This window comes from Ctenocephalides felis, unplaced genomic scaffold (genome assembly GCF_003426905.1).
Source record: "Ctenocephalides felis isolate EL2017-DRISC unplaced genomic scaffold, ASM342690v1 CF-g0.4_SCAFFOLD_01886, whole genome shotgun sequence".
Taxonomy (NCBI): domain Eukaryota; kingdom Metazoa; phylum Arthropoda; class Insecta; order Siphonaptera; family Pulicidae; genus Ctenocephalides; species Ctenocephalides felis.
The window spans coordinates 96,674,414-96,702,000 of NW_020538040.1; the positions used below are offsets into that span (position 1 = coordinate 96,674,414).

Below are 27,587 nucleotides of genomic sequence, written 5' to 3' on the forward strand. Positions count from 1 at the left end.
TACGCTTGTGAATCATGTTAATATCAACAGCCCTAAGTTTTATTTTGATAATCCGCAAATCTTATTCCATGAAAAAGACTTAAATGAAGCATGGTAGAATCAATCATTAATAATTTATAACTCTTTTGTTTATTATTCATTCAGATATCTTATTTTTCAATAAATTAATCTGTTTTCACATTTGTTGATTTTAGTATGCGATGCGCGCATTCCTTTTGTTTACATTATAATAATAATCATTCTTGTCCCTTCATCCTCGACACTTAAGATTTGTTTTCAATTAAAAATTAAATATAATTTATAATAAAATATTGGATAGCGAATTAGTAAATATTTTTACTGTTTGAAATTACACTGAAGATGGGGCCATGGTCTCGAAACGGTTTGTAATTTATTAAATAAAGTATATGTAAAAACCTGTGTGTTGTGTCATATTTAACATTTATTACATATATATATATATATATATATATATATATATTCGAAGTGATAGAGATCATTTGAATTTTTAAATTAGTTTTGTCAAGACACATCAAGCTGATAGGACGGGGGGTGAAGTTTGCGACTCGACGTGAACACGAAGATGTCTCCCGTTGTTTTCGTACTTTGTTCGTTGTTAGATTTGAATAAATGAATTATGCATTCCAATCGGATATTATATAACCCGCCAGATCTAATATGGCTCGTGATATGATTAAAATGAACAAATGGAAGGAAAAGAAATTAGAGCTCAAATAGGATAATATATTTATTCCCGTCTCACAATCTACCTAACAGTTGATGCACAATTTATCACACCATAGATTAATAATATATCATTATTATTATTATATATTGCATTGCAAGTGAAACTAAGCTAAACTCAATTATTATCCCATTGAATCGTTTTACGCAATAATCAAGTATAATTAAACGTATTAAAAGAGCTTTGCTTAAACACCCAGTCTGCACACAGAATTCAATAAAATTTACTCCAGTTTTAGAACTGTTACAGTGTGAAAAATCGGATATTTTAATGGACAATAAAATTCGGTAGAGCGGGGCATAAAGGTCTAATTTGATTTTAAGTCACTGTTTAAATTAAATTAATTACATCAGAACACGCGTGTCAAACAAACAATTATCTCACTATGATCAGTAAAATTCCCAGTTCCCAGGGTTTTACTATTTTTCTTATACAGAACAGAACAGAAATAAAAAATTATTCAATAAATACAGTGTAAAATATAGTAAATTATATGTGGGTTTGTCTACCCTGGGGGTATTTTACCCAAAAGTTGATGATTTTGCAACATTGTCTATATATTTGTATTTGTACAATAGTTTATTCATTATTACGCAAGGACAAAAAAAGGAGAAAAGTTTTATCTCCTAAAAAAATCCTTCATTCATTGTTTTATGACTTGTGTATTCACTGCGGGCTACATAAGTCATAAATTTTCCTAATATTTTCATTTGTTCATTTTTACCCCACACGCGTAGTAAAATAGAACGATCAGAGGCAAACAAGTCCAATGCCTTATTTTTAATGTATTTAAAGAGTTTTTTTCGAAATAATAACTACATTATTCAACCAAAGCAAAATATAAATTTCATGGGTGCATTTATTAAAGATAACACTGTATATAACCATGATCTGATATTTTGTCAGAAATATTCATCAGCAGAGTTGGAATAACTATTTAGTTAATTTATTTTTTGTAAAATATTTTTTTAAATTAATTTGCCTTTTTATTATTATATAAAGGTATAGGTTCAATTGATCGTTTTCAACACACCCACGTGTAAGCTTTTATTATATGATATAGGTAATATAAAAAAAACTGTTTTGTCTAGCTAAAAATTAACAGTACATCTTATAAAACAATTATTTAACGTATACTTAAAAATTATATTAAGGTCTCGTAAACTAAACAACAGTGCTCACAATCAAAAAAACTAACAATGGAGGAAAATACTTTTGTTATGGATTTTCAAATATTTCCGTTTATTTTCTGATAGCAACGTCGTGAGAATCAAAGTAATGGCTGGTTATACATCTTTTTCCCTATACTTTCAAATATTGTTGATAAAAAAGACTTTAACACTTCACTAACACTTCACTTGTTTTTGAGATATTGATGGTGGACTTTTTAACCCACGGACCTTTAAGCCCCGCTCTATCATGTATATATAAAACTTCATTGTTAGCTATTAAAATAATGTAAAGATCCTAAATAATCATAAAATAGTTTTTTACATTAAATTTACCAAAAATATATACGTTTATTTCAGTTTATGCCTAAATCGGTTTAGATTGATTACTAAAAGTTTGAAACCCTAATAAATGAACTGGATTATTGAAACGATTCAATACGAGTCCAATAAAATAACCTCCCCCGGCAGCAATACCATCGAAACAATCACGGCCCAGTGACTGGAATGATCATCATTATATTACTGTCAGTATGTGTAAATAATACAAACACACATTTGCCTTCTGACGATGTAGGGTTGAGAATGGAATTAATGCTTAAAAATCGACATACATACTATTTCAAAACTCAAAGATTAAAGAAATAAAACAAAAAATCACATAATTTTGGTTTTCAGACATGTTGAAGTCTACTACGTAGTATCAGAAAATTAAAATTTCAAACAATTATTTAATTTCTTAAATTGTAAGCCTTTGCATGATGCATAGAATTATATAGGTACGTTTATGTAAATGTATGCAATTAAATAAATATATATGCATTACATATAAAATAGATGTTCCATGGTGTGGTGTACTCGTGAGTTCAAACCCCGCTCTGGTCAACCTGACATCGTGCAATAGCGATGTCCATTTTCACTTGAAAATATAGATCAAAAATATGTTTCCACTTGAAAATAGCCCATTTTGGGTACTGCGGTGTGAAACGGCAATTGGAGTTGAATTCAGTTAGTAGACTTGCCCCAGTACTACCCATTAATATTTTATTATTATATATGTCTAAAATAGCATGGAATATTGATTATTTATTATAAATACAGTAATTATATATAATATAATAAGATAATTTTGTATTTTTACTAATTCAAATAAATTGGCTATATTATAAAATAGAGTAATTATATTTTTTACGATACTTATTTGACTTGTATGACTATTAGTAACAGAATTATGTAATTTAAAAAAATAATACCTCGATTATTATCTCCATCAAGAGATATTACTTTATTAAAATTAAAAAAATACCTATATAAAATAAAAATTTAAGAATAAAGTGTGGAATCGATGTGAATTAAGAAATAATTACAAAAAAACTTTGAGATGCAGATGATTCATCACACCTGCTTCAGACGTCACAACCGTTATGATAGTTAATAAAATATGAAATTTTATATCGAGTATCGAGTTTACTTGCATATAAGAAACTACTATAGTTAAGCCGTATAATTTGAATTGAAATAAAAACTTATTCAGTATACTATGTTTGTTAGTTAAACATAGCTTCATTGCAATTTAAACAAATATTCACCCAGAAAAATTGCAATTCTTATTATTCATTGCTACGCACGCATATGTTGCGTGAGACCGTCGTCAATAGCCAGGCGCCGCACGAAGGAGATGCGTTAGCCTTTCTTGCACTTCAGAGTAGTGTCTTTAGTGGAATAAAAACTTTGAATTGAAATTTTGTACTGTTATAATTTCAAACAGAAATAGCCCTATTTATGGTATTTTTATGCATTGTTTTTTTTTAATTTTTAGCTAACATGCCCAGAAATTGTTATATTTTTTATTAAACGATTAAAAAAATTAAACACAAGGGAAAGAATTAGCGACACAAAGTTAGCAGTAAATGCATTAATATAATATAAAGGTTGTAAGTATAAGTGTAAGTATAAATATTGGTATTTCTAAACTTTTTCGAAAATACTTCAATTTGCATCCCTCGTTATCTCTTGGATAGCTGCATATATTGCAAAGTACAAAAATAATTTCTTTTTAACTTCCCGTAGGGTAAGTTATAGTAATCGCAAAAAAATCGAAAATGAAAATTTTTATATATCTTTACGTTTCAAAGGTTTCTGAACATTTTGGCATACCTTAGAAAAAATGGATGTATGTGTGTGTGTGTGTGTGTGTGTATGTGTGTGTGTATGTATGTACGTGTGTGTATGTATGTGCGGATACAAATTTTCGTCGACGATTTCAGGAACACGGATCAACCGATTTGAATAATTCAAAAAACATTCGATTCGTATTGATAAGGAGACGTGCTGATTAGTTTTTGGCGAAGGCAGGTCTAGCCGTTCCGAAGATACGGGGCAAAAAGTGCCGAAAACGGTAACTCAGTTTTTAAGAGAACGGATCGTCCGATTTGAATAATTCAAAAAACATTTCACTTGTATTGACAAGATGAAAAATCGATGAAATTTTCATGAAGGTAGGTCTAGCGGTTTCGGAGATATGGAGGAAAATGTTAAAAAATGAGCCATTTGGCGGTCAAAAATGATCATTAGACATATGCACATCAAATTATCAGATATTTTATAGAGATTTTAACAATAAGTATACATTTTGTCAACATTCCTATGGGTTCCGTACCAATGCTTATGCGTTAGACAGCGACGCGGCGCTTACGCGCTTTATATTTTGTGCCTATGCAGTTAAAGCAGTACGATTGCTTTGAAAAAAAGTTCAGATCTTCCACAATATGTCAAAATAAATAAAAAAATTTTTTAAAAAAAAAAAAAAAAAAATTAAAAAAAATTTTTTTTTTTTTTAATTTTTTTTTCAAAAAAAAGTTATTTTTTGTTCAATTTATAGTTTCCCAAAAAATCTTATTTTTTCAAAGTAATTTTTTTTTCAAAAATGTTAATCGTTTTTAAAAAAATTATAATTTTTGGTACGGGAAGTTCCAGCAATTTGCCTTAAGGCACGATGCCTTAATTGCCTTAAAACAGAATTCCACTTACAGCTAGTTTTTTATTATTTGAAACAGCGACCACAACTTAACAATCTTATAAACTGTTGAGATGATTTGTCTTTATATTAATAATATTAATTATTTGTTTTAATATTAACATACTACAGATTCTACAGATGAGAACCCATACAGTTGGTCCATCTCATTATTATTAAAATTTGTGTAAAAGAACGAATATTTATTGTTGCAGCAATGCCGGATGAGGGCTATTCACACCTAAAAACATATTGTTATCTGCAGTTCTAAGTAAAAACTGTTGTCACTGCTTGAAATTAGACTGCTAGAAGCGAGATAGAAAGCGGCACCTCTGAATCAGGTCCAGTCGTTCTAGCCAATTAATTATCTAAAAGGAATCCACAAAATAAGATAATACAAAAATAATAATTATTATCTCATTTTAAATCGAAATTTGTATCATCAGTTCAGCCCTAGTCCGCCCTCTAATAGCTTAATAGATGTATTCCAAATTGTAAATACATGTAAAGGGGAAGACAGGAGAGAGTGCACATCATTTTACACACACAAACCTTCCTTACACACTAACCAAGGTCTGGTGCCTAAACAATGCCCAGAGATGCATTATCTAAATAAACTGACATTGGATATGATGCCTAAAGGGTGAATTATTATCAGAAATTAGAACTTTTGCTTGTCGTACAAACTTTGTTAGAATAATAAAAAAAATAATGATTTGGAAAATAATTGTTTTCGGTACCACAATATAAAAGCATGATGACAAAATCGTTGTTTCTATTAGAAATATATAATCATTATTCTTAAATGTGATGCCATGCGCAAGGAATGCCATTAAATTTATTATTGCCATGCACAGCGCATATATATTATAATATTTTCACTTGTATAAATATGAACTAAATATAAAAATATTTTAATAACACTATAATAAAAACACGGGATAACATTAAATATTCATTTATTTTTTACATCGAATAGCATCACAGTTTAATCTGATATTGTAATCACAACTGCGCGTATTATCTACGTTATACCCCCGAAAATATTTTTGTTCATCGTATAAACAACCGTAGTATTGATACATTTTACGTATTTGAAAAATATATTTTTGTTAATAATACACTTTCATAAAACAATATTATAAGAATTTTTGAAATAAATATGGGTGTTATAACGGCGACTATTTATAAAAATATTATTGTTTGGTTAGGGTGTTTTCATTTATTACTGTTTGATTAAGTTGTTTATTAGCTTGAAACTAATTTAAGTTTCGCAGAACTTTATGAAGGTGCGTCATATATTATTAAATTTTGAATGTTATTACAAGTAATGGCACGATTATTACTAATCTTTTGTACACTATTTGAATTTCTCAATAACAAAATATATAATGATTCAAATGTTTGCCATAAATATATGCCCAGAATACGAGTTCTACTGCAATCAGATATCGATTTAAATTCTAACTACGCAATATAATTTCTTATTCCTAAAATTAAATAGCCAAATGAATCATTGAACACGCATTATATATTTCCTTTTTAGGGCATCCAAAGTATTTGCAAACCGTAGTTAAGATTTAATGTATACCAATGTTTTTTACAATTTTGAACCTATCATAATTTTTATATAATTTGTACGATTAATATGGTTTAACTCTCCGTAAACCAAAAAAAACGGGGAAGAAAAAAACAGTGTTTATAAATCTTAGCAAACGAAAAATATACAAAAACCGTTGGGTATTATTTTTTTTGGTAATTTTTATTGTATTTTTAAGTCACAACGGCCTATATTATTTGCACTTTTGTGTAATAAAATGGAAATTTTAAGTTGAAAAGTCTCACAAAGGTTAAAAATTTATATTGGTTGTCTTGACAACATGATAGAATTAAGATTTAAGCGTCTTACAAAAATAATGCATAATTATTTCGTTAAATACCAAAAAATTCAGAAATTTTCTGAAATTTACTCGGGTTCATAGAGTGTTAATTTATATTGTTTTATTTAATATTAAATAATTTCTCGTACAACATTTTTGTCCTAACATTTAATAAATCATAATGAATAAATTATGCCGAATTACACAAAGGTGCAGATTTTGTTCCTGACCATTATTTTAAAAACTTTATGATATAATATGTAAAAATTGTTCTAGTAATATTTTATTGAGTTATTTTATCAAAAATGAGCTTTTTTTAATAATAAATAAATAATTGTGAGTAAACTAAATAACAAAAATGAATGATGTCAGAAGACAGATTAATTCCAACAAGTATCATACAATTTTAGTATGAAACGCTCAGAAAGAATATTTGACGTCTTTCACCAGAAAGATACTTGCCTTATTTTTAATTTTAAGGGAATTGTTCGAAATACAAGCAACATTATTAAACCAAACCAATGCAAAATATCATGGGCACATTTTTCACATAAGTTACACAGGATATAACCTTGATCTGGAATGTTGTGAGAAATATTTATTAGCAGAGTTGAAATAACTATTTATTTATTTTATCTCTTTTAAAATTGCTTTTTTAACATATTGTATGATATATTCTTATTGTTTACACCTTTGTCAGGGTAAAGTTTCAGTTGGTCCTTTTTGCACTACCCATGTGTAAGCTTTAACAGAAGTTATATAAAAAACGGTTGAATCTAACTTAAAAAAAGAGTGCGCGTAAGGTTTACACGCGATTGAAGTAAAACTTATTTGTTACTGTACAAGATGGTATTTAAGTAAAAATAAATACATCATATAACAATTTTGAATAATGTTTATTAGTAATATGGTAACACTCGTGATGCACACATTTATTAGTGTCAACCATTATACACATTTATATAATTCTAAATTATAAATTATATATTTATAATAGCATTAAAAATAAAGACGAATCTTTGGCATTCGACTCTCATTTTATCTTATCTGCCGTAACGCACTTTCGTTGCATTTGTACGGATTTACACCCTAGTCGCGCCTAAAGAAGTTTTACTTCAAAAAATCAACACAACTTAGGAATCAATTGAATAACGTACCTAATATTATATCAAGGTCTCGTAAACTAAACAACAGTGCTCACACCAAAAAAACTAGCAACGAAAAAAATACATTTGTTATAGATTTTAGAACATCGGTGATAGCGACGTTGTAAGATTGAAGTTGATTACTTTACTTTCAAATATTGTTATTAAAAAAATCCTAACTTTACTTGTTTTTGAGATATCGGTGGTGGACCTTTTTACCAGCGGACCATTATGCTTCGCTCTACCGCTCTATCCTACATAACTATAAATACCTAACTTCTATAAAAATATTAGTGAAAGTTATATATTTGTTATTAATTTTGATTAACAATCACTTTACTGATTGAATCGATTCTATAAAAAATAAATAGATTGGAAAATAATATAGTCATAAGGCATCATCACCGTATAAATTATTGCTTTAAATTTTGAAAGTACGAAATAATTATAATCTGATTTCCAATTTGCTTCTATTTCGACAGAATAACCGATATGAGTGTTTCATGAGCCGTCACCCACACAATTATTCGCACAGCAGTCACCGCACGAACTGAAATCCTACATTGGAACATCGGCTGTGCGGGAAGAGAGTGTGGGCTATAAACACGTAGATATATCGTACACTCTAACAGATGGGCGCCCATTAAGGGTTGTTTTGGTCCGATGACCGGGCCCATCCGCACACCCTCTCGCCGGGGCCCAAAGCTCGCGGGACCGCAAACGTCCCAAGCGACGCGCTGCTCGCCACGAACGACACGAGGATAGATAGCCAGGATGTGCGGTCTGTTTCGGCAACGATTGAGTAAGAATGGACAACTAATTTGTTTCATATCACAACTAAAATCGTTAGTTCAGCTTGTTATTTATTTATTTATTTATTTTTATTTTATTTTACTTTTTATCTCTTTATTGAATTACAATCTGTCTTCACAAAAAGGAAGACATTCACTAATTTTGATGATATATGAAATATTAAACATTAGATCTAAAAGGTTACCCAGTAGTAAGCCTTTTTAATTTTGATATATTAGATTTAAATTTTGTGATTATATAGAGTAAACTTAAAAATGAAATGATCTATGAGGTAAATGAGTATAAATTGTGAATTATAAGCTTGTTATTTATGGCAAAATAAAAGATTCATAGTTCATAAAGATAATAGGCATCAGCTTTGCGCATAATAAATGCACATACCAAAAAATATTTTCAATAACTCATTATCTTATCAAATCTTACTATGAAGTAAAGCGGGATTTAAAGATCCGTCAGTAAAAAGATCCGCCACCGATATCTCAAAAACAAGTAATATTAAGAATTTTCTAACAACAATATTTGAAAGTAGAGGGCAAAAATGTATAACCTGCCATCACCTTGATTCTCACGACGTCGCTATCGGGTGATAAACGACAACGTTTGAAAATTCATATCAAAAGCATTTTCTTTCGCCGTTAGTTTTCCTGGTTGTGAGCACTGTTCTTTAGTTTATGAGTCCATAATATCATTTTAAAGTATATGTTGTTTAGTTGTTTTATAAGATGTGTTATTAATTTTAAGTTAGATTCAACAGTTTTTTTATATAGGCTCTATACAGGCACATACGTGGGTAGGGTAATAAGGACCAACAGAATTATTACTCTGTCAGAGATGTAAACAATAGAAAATAGTGAATAAAAAAATAAACTAGTGGGGTGTATAGCATCGTGCCTTAAGGCAAATTGCTGGAACTTCCCGTACCGTAACGAAATGTTCGAGAAATACTGAATGTTTTCAAATAGATTATTATTAATATTGTAACATTGTCTAATATTTATAAGAATTATATAAACTGAATTGCAAAGTTGACATTATTTGTTTTGAAGTATATTAGAACTATAGTCAGAATTAAAAATAAAATCTGAATTATTTTTGATATACAAAAAAACTAAAAAAAAAACAAAAATAATTATTTTGTTAAAACAAGCTAAGAGTTCTTTGAATCATTTAAATTGGACGCTTAGTTCTCTCAAAAACTGTAATTTTTTGCACATTTAGCTCTGTATCTTCGAAATGGCTGGGCTTGTCATTGCCAAAAACTAATAATCACTTCTCCCAATCATTACTAATTGAATGTTTTTTAGATCATTCAAATCGGATGCTCCGTTCACTCAAAAACTCGATTTTTATTTTCTGCATTCTTTGCTCCGTATCTCCGTAACGGCTAGACCTGCCTATGCCAAAAACTAATCAGATCTCCCTATCAATAGGAATCGAATGTTTTTTGAACCATTCAAATCGGTTGATTCGTGCGCCCGAAAACGTGACTGGAAATTTGTATCCATACATACACACACACATCCATTTTTTCTGAGATATGCCAAAATGTTCAGAAACCTTCAAAACGTCTAGAAATGAAAAAATTTTCAATTTCGATTTTCGGCCCATTACAATAACTTACCCTACGGAAAGTTAATTAAGGTAAAAAAAGCAAATATTACAGATACATAATATACAGATAAATTAAATAAATAGTTATTGCAACTGCGATGATGAATATTTCTCACAAAATACCAGATCAAGGTTATATGCAGTGTTATCCATTGGTTGAATACGAATGTAGCAATCATTTTGTAAAAACACTCTAAGATTCAAAATCCATTCCGGCTGTTCCATTCTGGCTGTTCCATTTTACTACTCCTATGAGGTAAAGAAGGAAAAGATGCCACAATTTAGAATTATAGTACAAAAAAAGCATTTTTTTAATTTGGAATTAACTGGAAATTTTACTACACATAGTTTGATAGTTGTTTGTTTGATATTTTTTATGTGTTGTGATGTTGTGTATTTTATTTGGTTTAGACATTATAATTACAAAGTCAAATTGGATATTTGTGCTCCGCCTTATTACTATTCTGAATCTTATAATTTTTTTGCGAATATTACATGACAGAAAAATACATAAAATAATGCTATGAGTTTCGTATTTGTTATCTAATTACGTTTACCAATTACGTACTTTCTAATTACAAAAATAATATCACTTTGTTTTTCAACTGCAAATATCTTTATTTATACAATATAAGATAAAATGTAAATGGTATGTACGATAAACTTAATATTGAATTTAAGCATTCAGATTATTCTAATTTAAAAAAAAAATAAAATACTGAACTTTAACAAAATTAAAGTAAATAATGAGAAGTAAATATCTTTTTTGTTATTTAACATTTTCACTGCTAACTTTGTATTGCTTATACTTCCTCCTGTGCTATTTTTTTTAGTATTAAATAAAACCATTTCTGGTCATGAAATAATGTTTAAAAAAAGTAGCTTAAGTAGGACTATTTCTGTTTGAAATAATTACAGTTCAAAATTTCAATTCAAACAATTTTTTTTTACTAAAAACATTACTCTGAAATGTAAAGAAGACGAACGCACATGTTGCGTTCAACGTCTGGCTAATGACAACGGTCTATATAGAAAGTATTAATCCTATTTTTAAAATGTCTATTTTTTATTTTAAAACGTGTAATAAAAATAGCATAAGCATGCTTTAATAATGTAATTAATACTATTGATGTAAAGAAAATTAAATATATTTTGAAAATATATAGTTGCAACGCAATAATTGGTTATTAATACGATCTTCATAAATGCTAATGCTACCACCAACACACAGTTTTAGGGATCCAAGATAGCTACATGATTATTTTTTTTTAATTTAAAAAACATCTTTATATAATATATCAACTGTATTATTTATTTAGTATTATTAGTAACAAAATGATCTATAATACTGTATCTTTGTATATGATACTACATATTACTAAATACAAAAATGAAGCAAGTATAAACTCATATAAGAAAGAGTTACTGATCACATTATCTAATTGATAATAAAATGATGGTACCAGTTTTTATAGATATTTTTCCTATTAAAATTTTCTATAAAAAACCAAGCCCAACACGATGAAATTAGTATCAATATGTTGTATAAAATTAAGAGGCACTGTTACACCCGACAGAAATGAGTCGACGTGGGGATAATACTGAATCCTGACACGCTACAGGACTATTAGGCTGCTAGATTACCGGATTATTACCTTTTACCTATGTTACCTATGTTCCATTTAATATGTGAATGTAAAGCATCAAAATGATTTACTAAAGTCTGTCTCGTCGACCTTTTTAAATCTACTCCCAAACATTCATTGTATCATAGATTTATTAACAAAAATTTTTGAAATCAAATTAATTAATAATATAGATGAATGATAATATGATATAGAGATGAATTGGAGCTTTTCACAAATATAAATATATCAAGCAATAATAGCTTCAAATTTATCAATTTTCGTATTCTTCGTATCAATAATAAGAATTTTTGTAATTGCCAAATTGTTTAATGTATATCTTGATTAATATAAAAAAATCACACCTGCGGTTAATTAAAACATATCGGTTTTATACAGTTTTATAATATAGTTTGCTAATTCATAACTTGTATATTTATATCTATATGTACATACATATTTACTTACATACAGATATACATACAGATATACATACATATATACTCATATAATATGCATACATATGCATACATACACATATATGCAGATTCACATATACATACATAAATACATATACATACATACATACACGTAGACTTTATAAAAAAAACTATGATAATTAAGTAACATAACATAATACTTTGGTAACATAATATGACTTTGGTGATATATATAATTGCACAAAATATAATAATTATATACAGATTTAAGAGAGATTGGATGGAAAACAGAGATTGTAAGCTATGGTCACATGTTAAATTGAGTTACATGAGATACTATATTTTAATTGCAGTTTACTTTGATTTATGATAAGAATTTCTATGATATAACACACCACATTTTTTATGGGTATTAATTGTAGCTTACGTTGATTTATGAAAAAAAATTCTTAGCAATATATCAATTTTCTCAGAAAAAATAAATTATCAAAAGTATTATTGTCGATTTTAGGCATAGCCCCAAACACGGGGTAAGTTTAAACGCCGGACTTTTTTTAAAAAAAAATATTAATTGTAAAAAAATGAATAATAGTTATAGAATTATTTTTATTAGATTTGATAGAGGAATAGTTCTAGCATCTATTCATTTTTATTTCATAGAAATATAATCAGTAAATCTCAAGATATAACTATTTTAAAAAAAGTGTTACATCTAGCGCCTAGCTGCTCTATGTATTTTAATAATTTGAAAATATATTACTTAATAACACATGTCAAAATTCTGAAGGTATTGAATAAATATTCTTCTAAATCTTTGCTTAAATTGATTTCTTTTTTGATAGATTGTTAAATGAAATAAGTGTAATTAATATAAGTATGTAAAAAATTATTATAATGTAGAAAGCATTTAGAATATAAAATCCACATTCGAATGATTTGAATCATAGAAACCCTGATTCGACTTGAATCAAGCAATTTGCCCTTCGACTTGAAAAAAGCCCCAATGACGAAATTATTTAGTACAAGAGATAAAAATGTATGATGAATAATTGAGTCGAGTTTGATCAATTTACTCCATAAAGTAAATATTATAAACCCAAATTACTATCAAAAGAATATATTACAAAAAATATTCTATTCAAATGTAGTCCGCTTACCTCTTTATAGTAGATTTTTATCATGTATTTAGCGCCATTATACTTCGAAAATATGTTGAATAACTGGAAAAACGTCTGGTAAACCTTTGTCCTTCAGCTTATCCATGATCCCAAATGATTTCTGAAAATTTAATCATTTTAATAGATTAACACAAATTTCTTTATCGCATGGTAGATGTACATGAGATAAAATGAATATATTATAAAAATAAATTATTCCCATTTCTGCCATATTTTTTCTAACAATTTAATTATCCGTGATGTAACCCCATTATCATCGTCCTGTTAATTTAATAAAGTGAATTGTTTGATAGCCTTTTTAATTTTCTACAATAACTTTTTATTACAAATAGCACGTTAGCCGTAGTAGTAACATTCAAACTAGAAACGAAGGATAGAAAATTAAATGCCGTTTATTAAATTAAAACACTCGCAGAATATAATGTGCTGCGACATGCGACATTATATCGAAATATTTCGTGGAAAATATATTCGACGATGAATCAGTATACCGAGAATACGAGTAGGCTTATTTAAAATATATGCAATGAACTAATTAGACAACCAGCAAGTAGGCAGAAAATCATCACCATTGCTAATCCAAAATCAGCTATTATAAAATCATAATGTTATAATATTCCAACAAATTGATTTATTACGCTATATGAATAGATTTCTAATGTTCAAGTAATAAAAGAAAAATTATATATCAATTTAGAATGCGCAAATATAACAAAAGGTATAAAAATTGACGAGTGATGGATTAGGTTTTACAAGTTAAAAAACAACTCTAAAAATCAGTAAACCAGGTAACTAAATATTCGAAAAATATTATTCGTTTTGTTTCAAATAAATAATAATAAATATTGTGACTTACATAATTTACATTTTATAGACAAAATATAAGAGTTTATAAATTGAACTATGACATTCATATACCTATACATAAAAAGTAAATATATAAAACTTAATCGAATCAAGTAAACAGGCAATAAAATTATTTATTTGAAGTATAGTATATAAGTGAGCTTTAAGACTTTAGCTATAATTAAAATTAAGAACCAAATAATTGGACATAAAAAAAAAATTGATTTTTTTTTAAATTTTGAAATACATAAATCTAAAAACAACCGTTTCGTTAACACAAGCACAAAGTTTTTTGAATCATCCAAATCGGATGCTTCGTTTTCTCAAAAACTGATATTATTTGCACATTTAGCTCCGTATCTCCGAAACGGTTGGATCTGTCTTTGCGAAAAACTAATCACAATTTCTCTCCATCATTACGAATTGAGTGGTTTTTGAATCTTTCGAATCTGATGTTTTCTCTCAAAAACATGATTTCAGTTTTCTGCACTCTTCGCTTCGTAACTGCGAAACGGCTCGACCTGCCTTTGTCAAAAATTGATCAGCACGTCTCTCCATCAATAGGAATCTAATGTTTTTTAAATTATTGGAATTATTATTAATTTAAATCGGTTGATTCGCTAGATAGATTTTTTTGTTTCAATTCCATAAATTTAAATTGGTTTTGAAAAAATGGCTTAGTCTTGAATAATATGTTTTGATGGAATAACATGAATTTCAATCAGAATGAGACTTATTAATTTCTTAACTTCTCGTAGGGTAAGTTATTGTATTCGACCAAAAATCATATTTTTTTTCCATATCTTCACGTTTTGAAGGTTTTTGAACATGTTGGCATACCTTAGAAAAAATGGATGCATATGTGTGTGTGTATGTATGTGCGGATAGAATTTTTCATCGACGATTTTGAATCAACCGATTTTGATTCGATTCAAAAAAAAAGATGGGGAAACAAGCTGATTAGTTTTTGGCAAAGGCAGATCTAGCTGTTTTAAAGATACGGAACAAAAAATGTCAAAAGTGGTAATTCAGTTTTAGAGACAACGGAGCGTCCGATTCGAAAGAATTAACATTTTATTTGCATTGACGAAATGAAAAACTGATGAAATTTTTGAGAGGGCAGATCCAGCGATTTCGGAGATTAAATTTAATAATAACAAGAAATTTTGTTCATAATTCTGTGGGTTCCGCACCGTTACGCGCTTTGATAAACCGTGGCACGATTGCTTTGACAAAAAGTTCAAAACCAAAAAAATATCAAAAATTAAAAACAACTACATAATTTCATTAGAATGTAAAGTAATGCTATGTAAAGAAATTCATTCACGATTTACCCTATGGCCCGACAACACGTTTAAAAAATGATTCCTTTGGAGTGTCGTTGTCGTAAATTGGACTAACTAATTACATACAATGAATTTTAGCGTTATCGCTTTCTTTCCGTTTGCTGCCAGGGGTTGATTACAAATTACGAGGCCATCAATCGCGCGGCTCTCGTCCCAATGCACACGGTTGCGCTTTATCGCCGGAAACTACGACAAGTTAGTGCACCGGAGTGCGTTTCTTCAACAGACGAAAAGGCTTCGAGCTAAAAAAAAATTGAAGAGAAACTAATTGTTCATATTGAGAATGGTTCAAATGTAAAGAGTCACATACAAATCTACACAAAGTGTATGGTGCGACCCAATGACGGGATGTATGAAAACATAGCCATGTCACAAAAATATGTAAAGAGCCATAAACAATGCAAAACTCACGTAAGCAAATATCACTTCACATATTTTAATTTGTATATAACTGTTTATGTTATTATAGGAGAGCTTGTGAAATAGAACAAGACTTCACTTGTGTCTATGTCTATATACACTTTACAAATCTATTTTTCGTAATAATATTAATTAACTTACATCCGATTGAATGATTTAAAGAACTTTCTGCTGGTATTGACGAAATAATTGATTCTGGAAAAAAATTCATTTCAATTATTTTTTTAATTTTTTTTTTTTTTTTGAATATCGAAAATAATTCAGATTTCAATTTTAATTCTGGTTAAAGTTCTAAAGCTCTCTTATATACTTTAAGTGAATAAATTTAATTATTCAGTTTATATAATTATTATAACTATTAGACGATATTACCGAATTGATAATAATTTGTTTGAAAACATTTAATTTTCCTCGATCATTTCGTTACGGTACGGAAAGTTTCAGCAATTTGCCTTAAGGCACGATGCCATACACCACTAGTTTTGCTTATCTTTACATTTCAAGACCTTCTGAACATTCAGGCATACCTTATATATGTATCAATATATGCATGCTTGTATTATGTATGTGTGTATGTATGGATGCAATTTTTTGTTCACGATTTCTGGCGTACAGATCAATCGATTTGAATGATTCACAAAGCATAGAAATCAAAAGCATTCGATTCCTATTGATGGGAAGACGTGCTGATTTGTTTTTGGCAAAGGCAGGTACAGTCGTTTCGGAGATTTGGGATAAAAAGTGCAGAAAATAAAAATTCAGTTTTGGCCAGACGAGCCATCCTATTAGATTGATTCAAAAGACATTCAATTCATGTTGACGGCAAGACGTGCTAGTGTGTTTTTGGCAAAGATAGGTCCACTCGTTAAGGATATATAGAGCAAAAAGTACTAATCCGATTTGACTTCAGCAATTTTATGAATGCAGAAATGTACAATAGAATTAAGAGTAAATAGATAGACAGGTATATAAGTAGGGAAAAAGAAAAAAAGAAAACTAGATACATGAGAAGGTTGGCAGTTATAACTGGTAGACAGATAGTATATTAGAAAGCCAGATAGTTAGACAAGTAAACAGGTAATCAGGTGACAAAGAAAAAAATGAGAAATGTAGGCAGATAGACTGATAGATTGAGAAACCAATAGATAGATAAGCAAGTGGATTGAGTAGACAGGTAAACAGGTGGACAGGTAGATAAGCAAAAAGGTGGACAAGTGAACAAACTAACAGATAGACAGGTTGAGGTGTACAAGTAGACGGTAATAATTGTAGAAAGGTGGATCATAAATAAATGAAAAAATATATAATGAATCAAGTCGATTACTCACACATATCGGGTAGTTCATGCAACTTGCCACAAGGCAAAATACCAATTACAACTAGTTCGTTTATTTTTTCGTCAGCCCATAATTAAGATACAAGTACCACAAGACGAGCTTTTGAATACATTGCAAATTGTGATTTTTTAAAACTTTCTGAAGGAAATTTTATAGTTAATATGGATTATTATTAATGTCATAGAAAAATCATGTATGTAATAATATATAGGTATTTTCAGATGATTTAGTTATACGAGTTATATTAATAAGTAACATTAAGTTGAACTGGTTTGTTGCAGCTAAGCATGACATTTCATTAAAATAATTTTCACTAAATATTAATCAGTACGATTTTTAATAGGTATTTTCAACATCGGTTCAGAATATAAGTAAATAGCCTCATGGTCTATATTGAGTTTGAGCAAATTACTTTGAACATTTGAAATTAGAAAAACAATTTTCAACAGAACATTGACAATCGGGAAAAAATTCATTCACATACCACTAATCGAGATTATAATACATTGAAACAAGGAGCGAAAATGAAATTATCAGAATTTTTTTCGAGAAGACATATTTGAATTAAGTGTTGTAAGTACTATTGTACTATTCCATTAACTGCTGCATTACAGATCGCAGTCGTGTGGAAAGACGAAGGGAATCGGCCATCTTATTCATGTAAACTCTCGCAAAACCCGTTGTGTTTATTTTAGTAAAACGAGGAGGAGAACGTCGCGAAAACCACGCCTATGTGACAGTTGTCGCAGCATGCCAAGTGTATCGCTCGCACTTATTAAGACGATTGTACTAACGCGAGCGATATAAAAACTAGTGGTGCATGGCATCAAACCTCAAGGAAAATATCTGGAACTTTCCGCAATGTAATTTAACATTTTTAAAAGCTTTAAAAATTCGAGAGAGTCAACATTTTTGTAAATTTTGAAAAAATCAACTTTTTTAAAAACTCTGAAACTTACATTTTTAGAAGCTTTAAAATTTCAAAAGAATGGACTTTTTTGAAAATTTTGAAAAAAATCTTTTTTGAAAATTTTGAAACTCATTTAAGTCGGTCGATGGTGTTGAAAATGTCGAGGAAATGTGCTTGAACTATATAAATGAACTTGAAACATTATAAATCTTGATATGGAACTCTAAGAATTGGAAACAAAATTTGTACTTATTAGAATTTCTATAAAATAGATGATAAATTTGATGCGCATGTGTCTAATGATCATTTGCGACCGCTAAATGACATTTTTTTTTAACTATTTGTTCTGGATCTCCGAAACTGCTTGTTTCTGGATCTCCGAAACTGTTTGACCTGCTTTCACCAAGTATTTATCAATTGTTCATTTGGCTAATATAAAAAAATGTTTTTTGAATCATTCAAATCGACCGATCTGTTCGCTTAAAAACCGAATTGCCATTTTTGGCACTTTTTGGTCTGTATCTTCGAATCAGCACGTATCCCCATCGATAAGAATCGAATGTTTTTGGAATCAATAAAATCGGTTATCCGTGTTCTCGAAATTGTCGACAAGACGTGTTGGTTAGATTTTGGCAAAGGCCCACCCGTTTGGGAGATACAGAGCAAAAAGTGCTAAAAATTGCAGTTTTTGAGCAAACGAAGATTCAGCAAACGAATGATTTACAAAATATTTTACTTGTATTGACAGCGCCAAAAAACGATTATTAGTTCCTGAGGAAGGCGTTTTTTTTTTTAAATTAATTTTTTTTTATTAATTTCCAATAAATAGTTTCTGTTAAAAGTATCGAAAATTATTCGGATTTTAATTTTAATTATAGCTAAAACTTTAAAGCTTCTTTATATACCTGCAATAAATAATCTTAACTTTGCAATTCAGATTATATAATTCTCAGAAATGAGATAAGATCCTTCATTGTAACTGCGTTCGATTAAGTTATGTTTATTTACTTTTTATGTAAACATATATTAGGTTGTCAAATATCTCCCTTCCGCTTTTTTGCTATTGGTTTATAATACAAAAAGGCGGAAGGGAGATAATTGACAATATAATATAACGTCATCGTCCAATTTATAAGCTCTTATTTTTTGTCTAGAAAATACTATTAATGAAAGTTACTGTATTTATAATAATCTATTTGAAAACAGTTAAAATTTTACGAATATTTCAATACGGTACGGGAAGTTTCAGCAATTTGCCTTAAGTTGCTTGAAATCAAACTGTTCGAATCCAGAACCTACGATTCAAATCCCGTTAACTGCTTATCTACAAGTGAGTTTGATGATTGTATTTAATTACAGAAATTTTCCCAGAACAAACATGAAAAAGTACGTGTAACGATGACGCCTCATAATTCGAGATGATGTAGACATACTTTCTTCCACTTGTTGATAAATGTACACTACATCATTATATTGCAAATACATCGACTATCAAATTCAGAATGCAGAAATCTAAGTAACTGCATCCGCCAGCACGTTTGTTTCTTTTCCCAATTTCGTTATACAAACATTGAAATTTGGACGTGCCAGAAGGGAACAAATTGCGTTCGAAATGAAAGCGTAAAGTACGAAAGTCCTGCCTGCCGGCCGTTTTGTTATCAGCATCGGATCACGTCCGGCACGCGAACTCGTTTTACACAAATTAAATTAATGTAATGACGGCCGAACGAAAGGGTGCACGATATGTCGCGGAGTCGCGGTCGTCCGAGGCGTCGCACCACTGGGTAATACCGAATTAGGCGAAGATTTCAAATAAATATCACTCGGTAAAGTTTGGTCACTCTGAATATGTATGATGAAACGCAGTTGAATATTACTTAATAGAATATTAAATATAAACTATAATTTCAAGAAAATTCGCGAAAAGTTTCACAAACTTTAACTTAATTATTCGAAGTTCAAATATATTATTTTGATCAATATGGTTTTAATACTTTAAATTCAATTAATCATTGAATGCATTTCAATTTATAGTATTTTACAAATATTATTTAATTTCTAATACTTAAACATGTGCGGGGTAGAGAGGAGCTTAAAGCTCGACCAACAATATGTCAAAAACATGTAAAATTAAAATTTGTAAAAGTAAAGGGCATAGAATATATGCAGCCATCACTTTGATATATATTGAATTATTGATATTATTGATTTGAAAATCTATAACAAAAGTATTTTCCTACGTTGTTATTTTTTTTATTCATTGCACAATTGTTTAGTTTATGAGACTTTAATACAATTTTTAAGTATACGTTTTTTAATTGTTTCAACGGGTGTTTTTCTATAACCTTTATAATAAATCTTGCATGTGGAGGCGGCAAAAAGGACCGCCTTTACCATGGCAAAAGTGTAAACAACAAAAAATATTAAATAAAAATACTATTTCAGTTAGTAAAAGCCAAGACACAAATTAATTTAATAGTTATTCCAACATATGTATTACATATTAATGCAGTGTTATCTTTGTAAAAATATTGCTCATGAAATTTATATATTGCATTGATTGAATATTGCAGCTATTATTTTGTAAAACCCCTTTGAAATTAAAAATGAGACATTGAGTCTGTTTGCCATCTGGCTGTGTTATTTCAGCCTGCCGATGGAGCAAAAAAGCTTTCAAATTTTTGAAAAATAGAGAAAAATTACATACTTCTACAATAAAGAAGTGGCTGGAAGTTTTACTGAACATAGCCAGATAGTTGATTGTTTGATATGTGGTAATTGTTGTGATGCAATTGGTTTGGTTTTCGCAATAAAACAGTTGAAAGTCAAATTGGACCTCAGTGCCTCGCCCCAACTTATTCCATATTTAATGTACAAATAAGTATTGTAACAAAGATCTCATATATAGGTATATGTTTTAAATTCGCATTTGACTATGCATAATGTAGATATTTTTATAAATTATAGTAGCAATAAATTTATTGAAAGTTCACACGTCATAATTCCAATAATTGTTAAACAATTATTTGCTGTGTTTTTGACAGTTTATTTTGGTATGGATCTATTTTATCATAGCAACGCTTTTTTCAAACTTGATTTATATTGATTAGGTGTACGTGGCCTTTTCCTTAAAGAAAATCGCTCAAACTGCCCGATTTTTGCAAATATTTATTTTGCAAAATAATAATTGCGAAAGAGCAATTTCAAATAGATATTGAACAGAAATTTTTCTAATAAACTTTATCCGAATTCTCTGAAAACGTATTTGAAAAACTAAATCATACTGTTAATTATGAAGACCGGACTAACATAGTACTTTCAATATTATCACGCGGATACTGGTGAAAATTATTAGAATTAAAGAAGCTAAATATTAACAAGAGTCTAAGCTTAGGTTTATTATTTTTTTTTAAATTATTGCTATTAAAACTTTGAATACGATTCCTAACTAATCTTTCGTATGGTTTTTGAATCACTCAGAAACTTTCTAATTACGACAGTGATGATCCCGATTTTCTAAAAAAAAACTTATGGCAAATCATGGGTATACTCGTATATGGTTTTATGATTTGAAAACTGAAGTCAAAACGTGAGTATTTTGTTGAATTTTGTTCTATGGTAGAAAGTCTCTAGAAGCAACGAAATACGTCAAGCAAATGTTATTGCTAAGAAAAAATTAAATGAAATTAATTAACGAATTCCATGGCAACATAATAAGTCTCAAATTAGTGCATATTTAAGATTAGCTATTCTCGGTGCACCAGCGAAGTATCTTGCGGAGTAAGTAAAACAAATTTCCAACCATAATGGAAGCCAAGTGAAAACCAATTTCACTACTACTTGATATCAGACTGTCCAAAAAGACTATCAAACTGCAAACTCCTGGTTGAAAGACCAAAGCTCTATTAAAAGTAAAACAAATTACCAAGGATTATTATATAACATTGTAAGCGATATAAGTAGAGTCCTTGGAGAATTATATCTATACAGTGGTAGACCCACGAAATATAAATAACTGTAGTAATAAAAAATGGTAAATTGTGGATGATATTTTTCGTATCTTTGGACAACCTTTCCTCTTAGTAATTCATAAAAGCAATCAACACAAAGGTAACTTTATAATCTATTGTTAATTACGAGACTCGAACATTATCTCGGGATCTATCACGCATCTCCCGGTATGAATAACATCGTGTGTCGAGCATGCGATCGCCGGCAAAACATTATCAGGACATTTGTCATATGGACTAATAGCGCGCAGCACTTTCATTAAAAGATTTTCATTAGTCCGGACGACAAATACTGAATAATAATTAAATCGTGTGGGCCGTACCGAAATATTAATGATAAATGGTTTTCGTGTGTTAATCTGCTTTTATTTATAGCTCTTCATTCTCGGAAAGAAAAACGACAACATAAACTACATCATAAAATTATGAATGGTAATGTGATTAGATTTCCAACGAGCAATTTGTTGGTTGAGCAACGCACGAAAAACAATCGTGTTTCGTGAATTTGCATTTTTATCAAAACCCCACTGGGCTATATATCACGTCAATTGAACGACGCCACAAATGGTTTTATGTGGTTTTCTCTTCATATGCCTAAAAGAAATGTCAAACAGAATCAGAGTTATTTCAGCGCACGTAGAAAAACTTTTGAAAGTTCGCTCATGAATAAAATAATGAAATATTGGTCTCAAGTTGTAATATTTCATTGACATAATATTGTACAAAAGGTAGAAACATCAAGAGTATGAAAAAACATATTCAATACTTTTCCGATGCGAATTTTAATATTCATTTTTTGATTTTTCTTTCAATTGTTGTTATATAATATAAATATGAGTTATATGTATCTATGTATCTATATGTATCAATGTGTATATACATTGCGTAAGTCAAAAAAAACGAAAGAATTTATATATACCAAATTAACACTCGCGCCTGTTGTCGAGAAACCCGTGAGCAATAAAAGAAAATAGAATAAATACAAACAAATTATTGCCTAAGTCTAATACAGATATTTCGTCATTAAGTTTCAAATTGAATACAATAGAAAAAATAAAATAATCAACATTTGCTCTAAATAGTCTAAATGCAAAAAATATGCGTGCGGAATATGTACATTGAACGCATTTAGATTTAAAAGGCGATGAACAGTGACTTAAAATATCGTATTTAATACTTTTATGAAAGAAAATATGTTTATTAATTATAATAAATTGTATTTTCAGATTTATTTCCAATATAACTTCCATATTTCATACACTCAAACAAGAATATTTGTATCAACCGCATATATAATCATTTTATTATATGACCTTAAACCCAAATTCTGAAACCCATCTGGACATATGGCATTCTGCTTTGGGGTACGGCCTGCCAATCAAATATCGACATCTTGCAGAGGTTCAAACGCAGAGGCAAAAATTGCTTAGGTAAATCACCAACGCACCAAAATACACCCCCAACTGGCTTCTCCATGGCAAATTGGGAGTTACTTTTTCCAAGGAAGAGATTCAAAAGAGGCTCACCGCCCACCCAAATATACTTGCAAGAAAGCTTCTAGAACAAATACATCTCAGAAACCTAAAAAAATATACTAATGACTTGTTTAAGATCTGATCATAAGTACAAACTTCTATTTTTCCTTTGTCTATTTTTTTTGACAATCTTTATCGTAACACTAAATAATTACATCAATGAATGCAGTCCTTAGTTTTTATTCTACTTTATATCATGTACAATTGATTTTATATATCATGTAGATAATTGATCAAATAAATATATTTAAATAAAATATGACCTTAAATAGGGTGTATTGAATTTCATATGGTTAGCTCTTGAATAACCTCTATTTTTTTAGTACGATAAGTCGCAACCATGAATGATTGTATAAATTTAAGCAAAAAAGCGATTTTTAGCAAAAAGATCGATTTTAGCACAATATAATCGTATTGTACTAGGTTTCACAGTGTGTACAAAAATATCTTTTATCCATCTTTTAATCCGAGAGCCGCCAAAGTGATCATTCAACCGCTAAGCGCGCCCGGTAATAATGCGCGCGCAAAACTGGAGTATGTTTCATAAAATCCCATTATACGGAGGCAAGCCAGCGAATAGATTAACGGTGCGATTTACAAGCCGGAATCATCTCCAGAGAAAACAAGACGAGGGTCGGTTTTCTTTTCCACTTGTGAGGTCTCACTGAATTTCTTACAGTCGCACAATAAACCTGCACCATGAGAAAATCACTAGTGGTGACGAAAATTTGGATTTTCACAAATTAAATCGACTCTTCGTTCTTTCACAAAACTGAATTACTATTTTTGGCACTTTTGCCCCGCATCTTCAAAACAGTGGATCTGCCGACGCCAAAAACTAATCAGCACGTCTCCTTATCAATACAAATCGAATGTTTTTCAAATCATTCAAATCGGCTAATCCGTGTTCTCGAGATAGTCGAAAAATTGTATTTGTACATACACACGCTCATACATATACATAATTTTTTTTTAACGTATGGCACAATGTTCAGAAGTTTTTGAAACGTAAAGATACGCAAAAATTTTCAATTTCTATTTTCTTGCGATTACTATAACTTACCCTACAGGAAGATAAAAACACCCACAGAAACGTCTAAAATGAAGAATTCTTGATTTATTTATTTATTTATTATTTATTTATTTATTAATTTTACAAGCCGTCGGTATAATATTTAATATTATAATAAGGCTTAAGTCAATATTTTATAGGTTTAATATAATTTAATTAATTATTAGCTATTTAATTACTTAATTTATTTACTATAAACCTATTTATATTTACTTAATTATAATTTTTTTTTTAATATAACTAGTTTGTTTGTTACAAGTGTTTTTTAAAAATTTAATAAGTAATTTTAATAAGCTTTACAATACATACTTTTACAATATTAACAAATTTTAGGTTATTTTATGATATTTTAACAAATTTGAGTATCTTATATTATTATAATAATTATTATTATTAATATTATCATTATCATTTTTATTATTATTGTTAAATATTTTTACAATTTTTTTTCTTTTACAAATTTTTAGGTATTTTGGTAAAGGAAATATTTTGTTTCACAATTTTTAAGTGTTTTTAAATATAAGTTTTTGGTTAACTAATTATTAAGTATTTTAACAATAACAGTCGAAATAAAAAAATTAAAATTTTGTTTCACAATTTTAAAGTGTTTTGAATTATAAGTTTTTAGTTAACTAATTATTAAGTATTTTAAAAATAACAGTCTTATGAAAATAATAATTAGAAAAAAAAAAAAAAAAAAAAAAAAAAAAAAATGTTTCTCAAATTTTTTGTTTTTTAAATTGTAAGTGTTTAATTAACTAATTATTAAGTATTTTAACAATATAACAATAACAGTTATATAAAACAAATAAAAAGAAAAAATAAACAAAGAAAGAAATAATAATAATAATAGTAATTTAGAAGTATTTAGTTTAACGAACGAATTATATTGTCACGAGCATAGTAGACATAGACATGGCTGGTAGGTGACATCAGTTAGTTTGGGCCCGTAGGTTCGTAGGGATTTTTGCCATCGTCGATCCATCGATCTTGCTGCTGCCTGTAATAGAGAAATTTCTTCGAGCGGGAAAAGTCGCGTTAATGATTAGTTGAGATTTTCGGGAAAGTAATTTGAAAAATCGAAATTTAAAAACTCCAGAGGGCTATAAAAAGTTAAATCCTTTAACGCATTACTTAGTACTTTATGAAATTTCTTGTTATCAAGGGTACGAACACGTAACGGCAGTTTATTCATAAATTGTATACCCATACCGCAGATAGTATTAAAGGAACTGTGTAGTTTATAAGTCTTACCTTTAATTATTTTATGTCTCGTATTGTGCTTGGTATTTGACATCGAAGACAAATTAAGAGTCTGGATTATTTTTTATGAAATTAAGTGTGACTAGAACAAATATACTCGGTACTGTTAAAATTTTATGTTCATTGAAGATATTACGGCATGATGTCTTGGAGGATAGTGAAAAAGAATGATAAGAATGATAAAAACATTAGGTTAATTTTTTTTATTCATTTAATATTATACAACTAAATAAGAAAGAAATAAAACATAAAAAATAATAATAAATAAATAAACATAAATAAAAATAAATTACAAATAAAGAAAAATAAAATAATAATAAATAAAGTAAACAAAAACAAATTGTAGTAATTGCTCCAATAAGCAATTGACTATGGAAAACAATTTTTTACATTAAGTCTGTAAAGAGTTTCAGGTGTAGTCTTCTTATAGGCGGATTATCAAGCAGATGAGCCATTGTTGCATTAGGATGATTGTAAATTTTAGCATGATGTTTAATAATAATATATTTGATGCCATCCACTACAAAAAGGATGTTGAGGTCATCATTACGTCAAATGGCCAATTGTCGGATAAAATAGCTACGTTATGTTATAGGTTTCTTATGGTGTGCCAAAAAGCTATGTCTTGGCTGTTAATTTTCACAATTTGTTTCATACAATATTGACTTCTTAAAGAGAATATGTTATTGCATGTGCTATTTTAAGCAACATAGCTCTTTTATTTAAAAATTAGCCCATAAATATTCAACAAACACTCAAACAGCTTATAAAACAAGTAGTAGTTGTAATAGTATAAAAATCTATCGGCAAAATATATGGAACAAGAACTTCCTTCTTAAATAATATTTATAGAAGAATAAAAATAATTAGGAAAACACAATAAAATATATGAACAATTTATGAACTTATAAACTAACAAATTTACGATAAAATTATGTGAAGAAATATATGAACAAATTATCTTTTCAAAAAAAAAGTTCGAATCATTTTCTATAATCGACATTAAGAGCTTTAATCGATATTTCAACCTCCTTAGTACTTATATGATACGTTTAAATACATTATAAATAAAAACTTTCTCCACAATAGTATTAGTAAACATTGAAAATCTTATTTGTGCATACACAATGCGATCTACAATAATGTATTTATATCTTCTTATTTCTCGCACAAAGCCTTTGAGTTTACCCAAATATTCCGAAAAGCTACTTATACGATGCTAAATA

The 27,587-nt window shown here is 28.9% G+C and overlaps 1 protein-coding gene across 1 annotated transcript in view; it reads right to left on the bottom strand.

The window, feature by feature from the left end:
* LOC113376716 overlaps nucleotides 1-27,587 on the bottom strand; it is a 320,611-nt gene that overhangs the window by 229,654 nt on the left and 63,370 nt on the right. The window contains exon 2 of the mRNA XM_026616737.1: nucleotides 13,602-13,722. The gene's annotated coding sequence lies outside the window, so the exon portion shown is untranslated. The remainder of the gene's footprint in view (nucleotides 1-13,601; nucleotides 13,723-27,587) is intronic.